This window comes from Neopsephotus bourkii, unplaced genomic scaffold, assembly GCF_033783945.1.
Source record: "Neopsephotus bourkii isolate Nb327-2 ecotype Australia unplaced genomic scaffold, CSIRO-AGI_Nbou_v1 NB_481, whole genome shotgun sequence".
Taxonomy (NCBI): domain Eukaryota; kingdom Metazoa; phylum Chordata; class Aves; order Psittaciformes; family Psittacidae; genus Neopsephotus; species Neopsephotus bourkii.
Genome location: NW_026900982.1, coordinates 2,182,966 through 2,193,114, shown reverse-complemented (window position 1 = coordinate 2,193,114; position 10,149 = coordinate 2,182,966).

The window sequence follows — 10,149 nt, the reverse complement described above, 5'->3', positions numbered from 1 at the left end:
TCCCTGAGAGCATCCAAGGAGTTTCCATAGGGTCTTGTCTCTCTGGAGCACCTCAAGAATGGCCAGCCCTGCCTCTGAGCACCCAGTGCCCCAGGGTAGTTCACTGCCTTCTCCTGCATCCTCCGTTGGCTCCTTCCCACCCTCCCAAAGCGAACATCAACATGGGGCTCCCCTCTCTTGGGGAGATGTCGGTGGGATGTCCAGCATCAAAGGGCACAGGGAAAGGTAAAGTGCTGTGGGGTCCCACCCAGACCTGGAAACCCCATTTTAGGCACTGCCACAGCATGTCTCCCCCATGTAGCCAGCTACCGTAGCTACAGACATGCATCTTCGTTTCCACACAGCTATAGCAGAGCCTCTAGCATTTTTGGCTGTCTATGGGTACCAACCCCAGGCAGTATTTTTATCTATTTGATTCAAAAGAGCCCTTGTCAACAATACTGCATTAGGACAGCTCTAGGACATCCTAGAGCACACATACCCCAGCCCCAGTAGTGTGCCATTCCAGGTAGTGCTGGGAAGGAGCATTAGCAATGCACCAGGAGCATATATGCTACCTGACGCTGTGGTCCTCCAGCATCCACATAGAGCTATCTCAAGGCCCCACAGAGGCTGTCTGAGCAAGGAGATAATCAATCCAGTGTGGGCTTTGTTTGTGCTGGGTCCCCATGTAGAGCCTCTTCATATGTCCTCCTCCTTCAGGCCCCCTGCAGAGGAGCCTTCTTTTTTTCCTCCTGCCCCACAACTGGAGCTTCCATTTGAGTGAAGGCCTCCCTCTCACTGAACCGAACAGCAGTGCCTGTTAGCTCAGTCTGTCTGTACCTCAGGGCAAAGATTAACCACTCCAGAAGGTGTCTTGGACTTGAGCCCCTGCAAGCAAAGGACCATGCAAGTTTCCATGCACCAGAGGCAAACCTGAACTTCAGCATGCTGAGCCCTTCTTTCTCATCACCCAGCACCATTACAGCTGCTACCCACAGGCACTGAATTTTATCATGCTGCTGCCCCTCACTCATGAGTTTTTTGGAGTTTAAACATTTCTGCTTTGTTTCCACCATTATCAAGTCCCACAGATGCTCCAACTCCACCCTAACCCTTTCTCTATGCTTCCAGAGCAAACCAAGTTGAACTGGTGGTTCAAGGTCCACCTCAACTCCTTTCTTTCAGAATGAAGCCTGTTCTTGGTGCTCTAAATTTTCTAAAACTTACCTATCTACCTGCCTACAAAACTTTCCTGCCCCTGCTTAAAATGGGTAGAGTTTAATTAAAGAAAGTTGCAATGGTTTGGGGCGCTTAGAGCTCCTGAACCCTTGCAGAACACAGAGTGCTGCCACAGGGCATTTCCATTGCCCCTCCTGACCTCTTTGTTAAGGTTGGGTTAATTTCTAGCTCAGATGAATCCTCTACAGATGAAGGCATGGTGAGACCTGCATGGAAGTACAACCTTGCTCTGCTCCTCTGTCTTCTTGACAGCCCATGGCGCTGTCATCACCCAGAGCTTGTGCCCCTCTGCCCAGCCCAAAGCCCCCAGCAGGCTCCTGGCTTACAGAGATGTGAGTTCCTGGCAGACGAACTTCTTTCTTTGCAGAAGTACTTAGAAACGTGTGGAGTTGCTGGGTCACTGCTAAACTGCTGCACTAGCACAGGAAAGATTGGATCCTGGAGGTGCCAACGTGTCCCAGGTTGCTATCCGACTCATTTGGGACTGTTACTAAAGCCTTTTGCAAACCAGTGGGTTTGTGACTCCCAGGTATGTAGGGAGGTGCACAATCAGATTTCTCCTTGCTTGGCGCGATGCTGTTTCCCTCACCCCTTGCTTTCAGCTATAGCCCTGTGCATTGCCACGCTCTTGCCTTGCAATAAGAGCTGCTATTAGATGCCTGTTGGATGAATTTCCCCTGTGCAGATGAAAATGAACTGATGCCTGTTGTGTCTTCATTTGTTTGCCCCATGTTGCTTCCTTCATCTTCTGAGCTCTTGAGAAAAACACGTGCGCAGAGCAAGCCATGCCGAAGACCTACTTGTCTTGCTCTTAATCAGGAAACATTCACTACTTCTGGCTGCTCTAGAGAGCAAAAGATTGAGAGAATACCTCGTACATTAGAGCCACTGTGTTAGGAAGAGATAAAACGTTAGTTATTTTTTCCCTGAGAACAGCTCATCTTCTGACAACACTTGTCTATTTTCTGTAATGCATTAAGCATTCGGAGGCATAGCTCTGCAAATAACCCGGCTTTCAAGGCTGCCTGTTGAGGGCATTGTTCAGCAATCCAGTGAAATGGTTTCGTTTGTGGATGAAGGTGAAAAGTTGGTGAATTCTCCTAAGACTCCTAGCTCCTGCTGGAAGAAACACATACATGCTGGTAAAAGCTACAGAATGCTGAGTTTGGTACAATGGAGCCCTATGGATCCCATAGTTCTCTAATCAAAGAGGCATGCACGGCTTGGAGGTAGTACATGTAATCAAGCAAGAAGAGGACAAGGAGGATGCCATGTGCTACCTCTACCCCAACACAACAAGCAAGCCCAAGAGATACTCCCACAGGAAGCAGTCAGGGAGCAAAGCTGTCACCAGGAGAGATGCTCCAAGGGCTGGAGCACCGCTGCTATGGAGACAGGCTGAGAGAGCTGGGCTTGTTCAGCCTGGAGAAGAGAAGGCTCCAGGGAGACCTTAGAGCATCTTCCACTGCCTAAAGGGGCTACAAGAAAGCTGGAGAGCGGCTTTTGACAAGGGCCTGTAGGGACAGGACAAGGGGGAATGGCTTTAAACTGAGATGAGATCTTAGGAAGTTGTTCCCTGTGAGGGTGGTGAGACTCTGGCACAGGCTGCCCAGAGAAGCTGTGGCTGCCCCACCCCTGGCAGTGTTCAAGGCCAGGTTGGATGGGGCTTGGAGCAACCTGGTCTAGTGGAAGGTGTCCCTGCCCATGGAAGGTGTCCCTGCCCGTGGCAGGGGTTGCAACTGGATGGGCTTTAAGGTCCCTTCAAACCCAAACCATTCTGTGAGTCTATGGTTCCATGAAAGCTCACACACCTCAAAGGGAGAAGTTTCCCCATGGGACTCTGTGTGCTGCTTTCCATACAACTGCCACAGCGAGCAGAGCCACCATCCTGCTCAGCAGCCTGCAGACAGAGCCAAAGTAAGGGCCTGGGCTGCCCATGCTTGTTCATCTGAGCATCGGCCTTGATTTCAGCCAGAGGCCTGCAGGGACCAGCTATTATATTTTGAAGAAGAGGGGAAAAAAGATGGGAATCAGTCAAAAAATGACAGCAGCAGTAATTTAGATCAGTTACTAATTTACTGCTGTAATTAAGTGGTCCAGTTATCTCAATGCTTGAGTTCTCAAAATGCTCCAGTTTTTAAAAGCCATTTCTGCACACTTGAAGTGCAGGGGAAGCAACTGCTCCTCTTCCTGGAGCAGAAAACAGGCTGCTGCTATGAGCTTGGAGAAGACACAGAAATGCATCTGTCTTGGCATAGATGCAATTCAAATCAGCACCTTCTTCTGCCCCACTTAGGAATGGAGGGATACTCAGGCAGGGAGCTGGGTGCTGCCTGCACAGCCTGTCCCAGGGATGAAGTATGCTCCCCATGGATGAGGCAGCCAGGACCCCCTGTAACTGCAGGATGCAGTAGAGAAAGAGCTCCAAATGGATTTTAAAGGGTGAGGGGAACAGCTGTTGGTAAGATGCACCCCATGAGGCACAGCAGGCAGCAAGGATGCAGTGCTGGGGCACAGGTAACATACCTCATGGGCACACCATGCCAGGCCACTGCTGAGGCAAGGTTGTCCTCTGGTATTTGTGATGTGCTCCAGAAGTGATGCTCACTCTTTCTTGCTCTCCTCTGGCAGCAGCCACTGTCCCCTTGCCCAGCCGCCCCAGGGGAGCTCCCCATCTCCCCAGGATGAGCACAGGGAGGCAGGCAGGGAGGAGGCTGCCACCACCCTTCCTGATGCACCTGAAGCACCAGTCAGCCCAGCCACCCACCACAGTCACTCCCCACATCCTGTGTCACCGTCACCTTGTGAGTCCTTCCCCTCACAGCCGCAGGGCACTGTAAGGCGGACAGACGCCTTGTGCAAACCTGGGCTGAGAAAGACAGAGAGATCTCTGACCACCCAATGTGCCACACAGTTCCCCCTGCTGGGGATGGGGCAGATAGAGCCCCACTGGGAACAGCCAGATTTTGCCAAGCAGGGCTGAAAGGATGTTTGCATTAGAACTGGCTTGCCTGGGGACAGAAACCAGAGCATGGGTCGTAAATTCTACCCCGCCTTCCTTGTGCTTGCTGCCTGCATCGCTGCCGCAGCAGCATCAAAGCTGAGGGTCACCTTTGGGCTCAGCAGCTGAAGCCTCCTGATCTCTCTGTCTCTCTCATGGTTCCTCCTAAGTTCGATGGCACAATGCAGCTACACTATTTGAAAAGCCATAATATCTGTTGGTACGACTCTTTTATTACCTTCGATATATATATATATTTGTTGATAAAAGAGGTCATCTTGGGAGACACTTGTAGTCTACTGGGAAATAATATTCCAATGCTGTATATTCTGTACATGTTGTATAAACAAAGCAAAATATTTAAATCTAAGTGTTTGGTGGACTTGGTAGCGTATGCTGGAGGGGGAGGCTGGGACTTGGCAAGCGCACTCCTTGGGCCACCATAGCCCAGGCTCGGGGTACCCAGCAGAATCACCATCCCACTGGGGTCCTGGCCAAAGCCCATGGGGCAGGGTCTGGCCTGTGGCTCCCTGGGTGCTTTCCCCCACACGAAGGTGAAAGGAGGCAACTCTGCAGCCACGCTCCATCTCCTCCTGCCGGTAAAGCACAGGACTGGATATGGCTTTGGTTGTCAGAAACTCTCAGAGCAGCAAGCCCTGCTTCCCTCCTCCCCTGCCCAGGGTGGAAACCTGTCAGCCGCCACCCAATGTGGTATCTCTAAGCCTTATGGTCAGAGAGAGACAATTCCCCATGGGGCAATATTCCAGTGGCAGCAGAGACCGGCTCTGAGCATCCGGCTGCTCAGACTCACTTCCATGCTAAACCCGTGCAGCGGCACCGGCCGCTCTCCCCAGCGTGTCTATGACAGTGACAAGCTGTGATTCTCTAACCTGACACACACTGTTAGAAAACCTGTTTCATATTTTCCGTGGTATCGATCTACAACTTTTGGAACCATTGGAGACAGTTGTGGTAGCCTCAAAATCGTGCTGAGCTCATCTATTTTTATATCTGTGGTGTTTTCCTATTCATACAGAGTAGTGAACCAGTAACCCTATAGCTGAGAGTGAACTGTTCAGAATAAATATACAACTGCAGAAAATGTTTGTAAGAAATAATTTATTTGAAATATTCTGCCAAAGATAGCTCTCTAATGGTCTGCAAAATGTTGTTTCTCTCTCTTTGCTCTGAATGTCATTGTGAAAGCACCTTGCTCCCCACTATCTTTTGAAGATTTGCTTTTTTGTATGTTTAAGGGCAAAGAAATACGCCAATGATTTTTTTACTGGAGCAGTAAATAGAGCAGTCAGGAGGCATGAGACAACTTTATAAAGGTGATAAACAGAATCCAGTCACAATCACTCTCAAGATCCAGTTTCTCCCGTAATTCCTCTCGCTGACAGATGGGGTTTGAAGGCTGGGACAGTTCTCTAGCAGGAAGGCCTCAGTTTCAGCTGCTGTTCTGCTGCTGTTGCTCACTTGAAGGACAGAAATCTTTCAACCACCCATTTGCAGTCTCAAGGCATTTGAACCCCCTCATGGGTAACTTCTGCCTCTTCATTATTTATGAGCATGATACCTTTATTAGCCCTCGAGGCCCTGTGGCATATGGGTAACCTTTGCTCAGGGCTTTGCAGTGATTCAGCCTGACGAGGTCTGGCCCATGCCAAAGCCATTCCCGTACCACATGCAGCACCTGCAGCAAGAAGGAATTCTGCTGACACCCACATCTGTCCCCTTGCCCTCATGGGGACAGGGGCAGAGGAGACTCAGCCACTGCAGGACACAATATCTTATCAAGTGGGTCTATCCCTGCAAGTACACAGTTAAACAGAGGGAGGTACAGCCCTTTACCAGGAACAAGCTGCTCAGATTAGTCTGTTCAGAAATTACAGTTTGTTGTGTTTTTTTTTGTGATAGAGAGAAGTCTCATTTCCCTTCTTCATTTATTCCCCTTGAAAGAACTTTTAAATGCTAGGAAGAGCCTTCATTATCTTCTGTGATCCCCAAGTCTGTTGCAGTGGAAATATATCCACATCCATTAGGCTGCAGCACATCAGAGAGATTTTTGGCTCAGGTTTTTTATTGTGCTTCTGAGCAGATTCTCAGTTTCTTGAATTTCTTGTTCATAAAGGTCTGCAGGAATTAATTGGTAATAAAGAAATGGGGCCCTGTTTCAGTGCATTGGTTTCCACGTGCACTTCAACTGTTGACTCACAGCAAGTCAGACGTGTGCAAGTGCTTTACTGAACAGGCACCTAGAAACAGAGATGTGAAATGCAGTTTCCAAGCTGTGGGGTACATACGGGTGTGATGGAAGCACCACCATCCATCAGGTCAGGCAACCATGCAGCAAAGCACGCAGCGCACTGGGAACCACATCCAGAGCACTGGTATTCCTCTGTGCAATGAGCTCTTTGAATCCAGGGGTAGGGAGCTGCAAAAGCGAGTGAGCCGGGAAGACAAGTGTGAGAAGAATTGGATTTCTGATCACTGTGCATTTTGTTAATTAGTGAATTCAAATAGTTTTATTTTTACCAAAAACAGATAATCTTTATTCCAGTAAAGACAACTGTTGACTTGAAATATATATATATATATATATTATTTGAATGGTTTATATCCTGTTGCTCTAACTACATAAAATGGAAACATGTTGCAAGTTGTGTCATTCCAATGTACAAAATAAATGACTTTTTCCCTGCATGCTGCCTGGGTATGTTGTGATTTGAATTAAGAGTTATATTTGAATTGCCTTATTCAAGAGGTTGTATGTTACCTAACTTGGGAATGACCTGGCACTGTTCATCACATTACATGTGTACTTGATGCTGTGTTATGTCAAATTCAGATGAGTTGTCTGTCATCTATGTATTTCGTGGGAGACCTTTTACCTTGTTAAACTGTGGTATGTAAACCTCTCATTGCCTGAAATAGTCAGAGTTGTATAAATCAGTGTCTTCAGCTGTTTTCCTAATTTTATCACAATTCCTAACACAAAATATAGATGTTTGTAAATTCTTCATTCATTTTGTCTATTTTTATGTATGAGGCTTTTTTAATCTGGCAAAGGAGTAAGACAAGGCAGCTTCCCTCAAATTTTTCAATCAAGGCTCAGTTACATTCTATCCCTCAGCAAGACGCAACAAACAATTTGCAGCATCCACAGTCGGAATTAGGGACGTGTGTTTATTGCTATTATCTTCTCTGGCTCAGATGGGCCATTATCACTGCAGAACACAATGATTAATGACAAGCCAGGCATGATGCTTCTGTAGTGACAGCCCTCTGGGAACCAGGCGCTTTACAGCAGCTTCTTCAGGCCCCACACCTCCGCTGTGACATGGGTTGGGTGGGAAGGGAGAGGTTAGATGTCCCTGCCACAGCCAGGCAGCCTGGAGGAGAAAGGGGAGAGATGCTGTTTACTAATCCTGGCTTCAAAGAGCTTTTTTTTTCCTTACACAAGGTACCCCAAGACTGTGCCTGCCCTCCTGCATGATACCCTGGCCATAAAAAACACATCTTGTCTACTGTGGTTCTAGGCAACCTGGTCTAGTTGAAGATGTTCCAGCTCATTGCAGGGGTTTGGAACTAGATGACCTCTGAAGGTCCCTTCCAACCCCAACTATTCCATGATCCTATTCATTAATCCCATGGCTGCATCATATCTCTGAAGACCAACATCCTGTCCTGATGCTGTGCAAAATCCCCCACAATGGCTTTGGGTTCAAGCCATGATCATGTTACTTTGTGGCTGGTTAACAGCAATGTTAACATCATGTACAGATCAGACCCTTTGGAAAACATGCAGTGCTGTGGAAGGAAGCAGCACAAGGCAGACATTAATCTGTTTCAACAACAGCACAAGGACAAGAAGTGATCCAATATCCCCATGCAGCTCTGCCATATCACCCCAACTGCAGTGTCTTTTGGTTGCAGCACCATGTGGCCGAGAAACAGAAGCCCAGCTCCAGCCCTCAGTTGAACAGAGTATTTCTGAGCATTTTCCCTCCATGCCTAAAATGTCAAGCAAAACAGTTGTTGAGAGCTTTAAAACACTCCTGGCAGAGCCAGCCACGGTCCCCACTTAGTTGTAGAGGTACCACATCATCCTGAACACAAGCAGAATAAATGCTTCAAGCATAATAAACCACACTGAGGTGTCTCAATCATGGTGTAGAAGCCCTGCTGTGCAATCCCCACTCCTCCGGTTTTTGCCCATCACTGCATAACTGCACTGCATGAAACACTGCTCAGTAACCATAGAAACTCATGGGCAGGGAACTAAACTCCTGAATCACAACAAGCCATGGTGCTGGGTTATTGATTCCCTTTTCAGGGCTTCCTGTGCTAAAAAATGTCCTGTCCCATCCAGAAACACACCTCACTTTTTTCCTTATTTTCCCTTTAGTTTTTGAGGGCATCAGGTTTCAAGGATGCTGCTGTTGAAAGGGAGATGCATTGGGAAAGGCTGGGGTAGTACATGGAGGAGGTTGTCAGAGCAGCACCCCAGAGAAGATGGACAAGAGGAACGGTAACACCAGCTTTGCTACAGGCACACCCCATTTTTTGGGGGGGGGTTAAGTACAGGGTAAAAATGTGAAATTTTTGCCTTATCCATTCAGGTGCTCTCAGCAAGACCCCAAAGGTGTCTGTGGTAACACCCTACCATTCCCTGCTTCAATCCCTGCTGATGAAAGGCACCATCTGGAAGTCATGGAAAGAAAGGGAAGAGACCCCCCAGCTCTTGGTGAGCTCCTCACAGCATCCTGAACCCCCATTAGCCCTGTTCCCCTCAATCCTGTTTTTGGCTGGAAGAGTTACTTTTCTTCCTAATAGCTGGTGCAGTGTCGTGATTGGGCTTTAGTCTGAGAATAACGCTGGTAACAATTTTTACCTGCCATGTCCTTGGCTCACTTACAGGTCACACTGCAGGAGCCCCGCGTGTGCAGGAGGGCATCTTCTGAGATGGTGATGGGGACAGGGCTTGTCCACAGCCCACCTGACCTGTCACACATCAAGCCCACTGGCGTCCCAGCCGTCGGTGAAATACCACTACTTTGATGGTTTTTTCACTTACCCGGTGATGCGGGGGGGTGAGCCCCAAGGGGAGCTCTCGCTTCTGGTGCCAAGCGCCCTGCACACGCCAGGCGTAACCCGCTCTGGGCAGCGGCAGGTGGGGAGTTTGACTGGGGTGGTACATCTGTCAAAGCATAACGCAGGTGTCCTAAGGCGAGCTCAGGGAGGACGGAAACCTCCTGCAGAGCAGAAGGGCAAAAGCTCGCTTGATCTTGATTTTCAGCACGAATACAGACCGTGAGAGTGGGGCCTCACGATCCTTCTGGCTTTTTGGGTTTTAAGCAGGAGGTGTCAGAAAAGTTACCACAGGGGTAACTGGCTTGTGGCAGCCAAGTGTTCAAAGCAACGTCGCTTTTTGATCCTTCAATGTCGGCTCTTCCTATCATTGTGAAGCAGAATTCACCAAGCGTTGGATTGTTCACCCACTAATAGGGAACGTGAGCTGGGTTTAGACCATTGTGAGACAGGTTAGTTTTACTCTACTGATGATGTGTTGTTGCAATAGTAGTCCTGGTCAGTACAAGAGGAACCGCAGGTTCAGACCCCTGGTGCGTGCACTTGGCTGAAGAGCCACTGGCGCGAGGCTACCATCTGCGGGCTTATGACTGAACGCCTGTAAGAACCCGCCTAGAGGCTTGTTGTGCTATTGCATCATCGGTCACTTGTGATTGACCCAGGAGGTGACAGTCTTGCTCAGAATGCGTGGGTGAAGGTCTTCCCGAATCTTTGTTAGCGAAGTCAGGCCTTCCTCAAAGGAGAAGGAAAACTCCTATCTTCACACCTGGGCTGATGGAGCTCGTCTGGCCTTGTATGGTCTTCCATCAAAGGACACTCTTACAAAACCTACG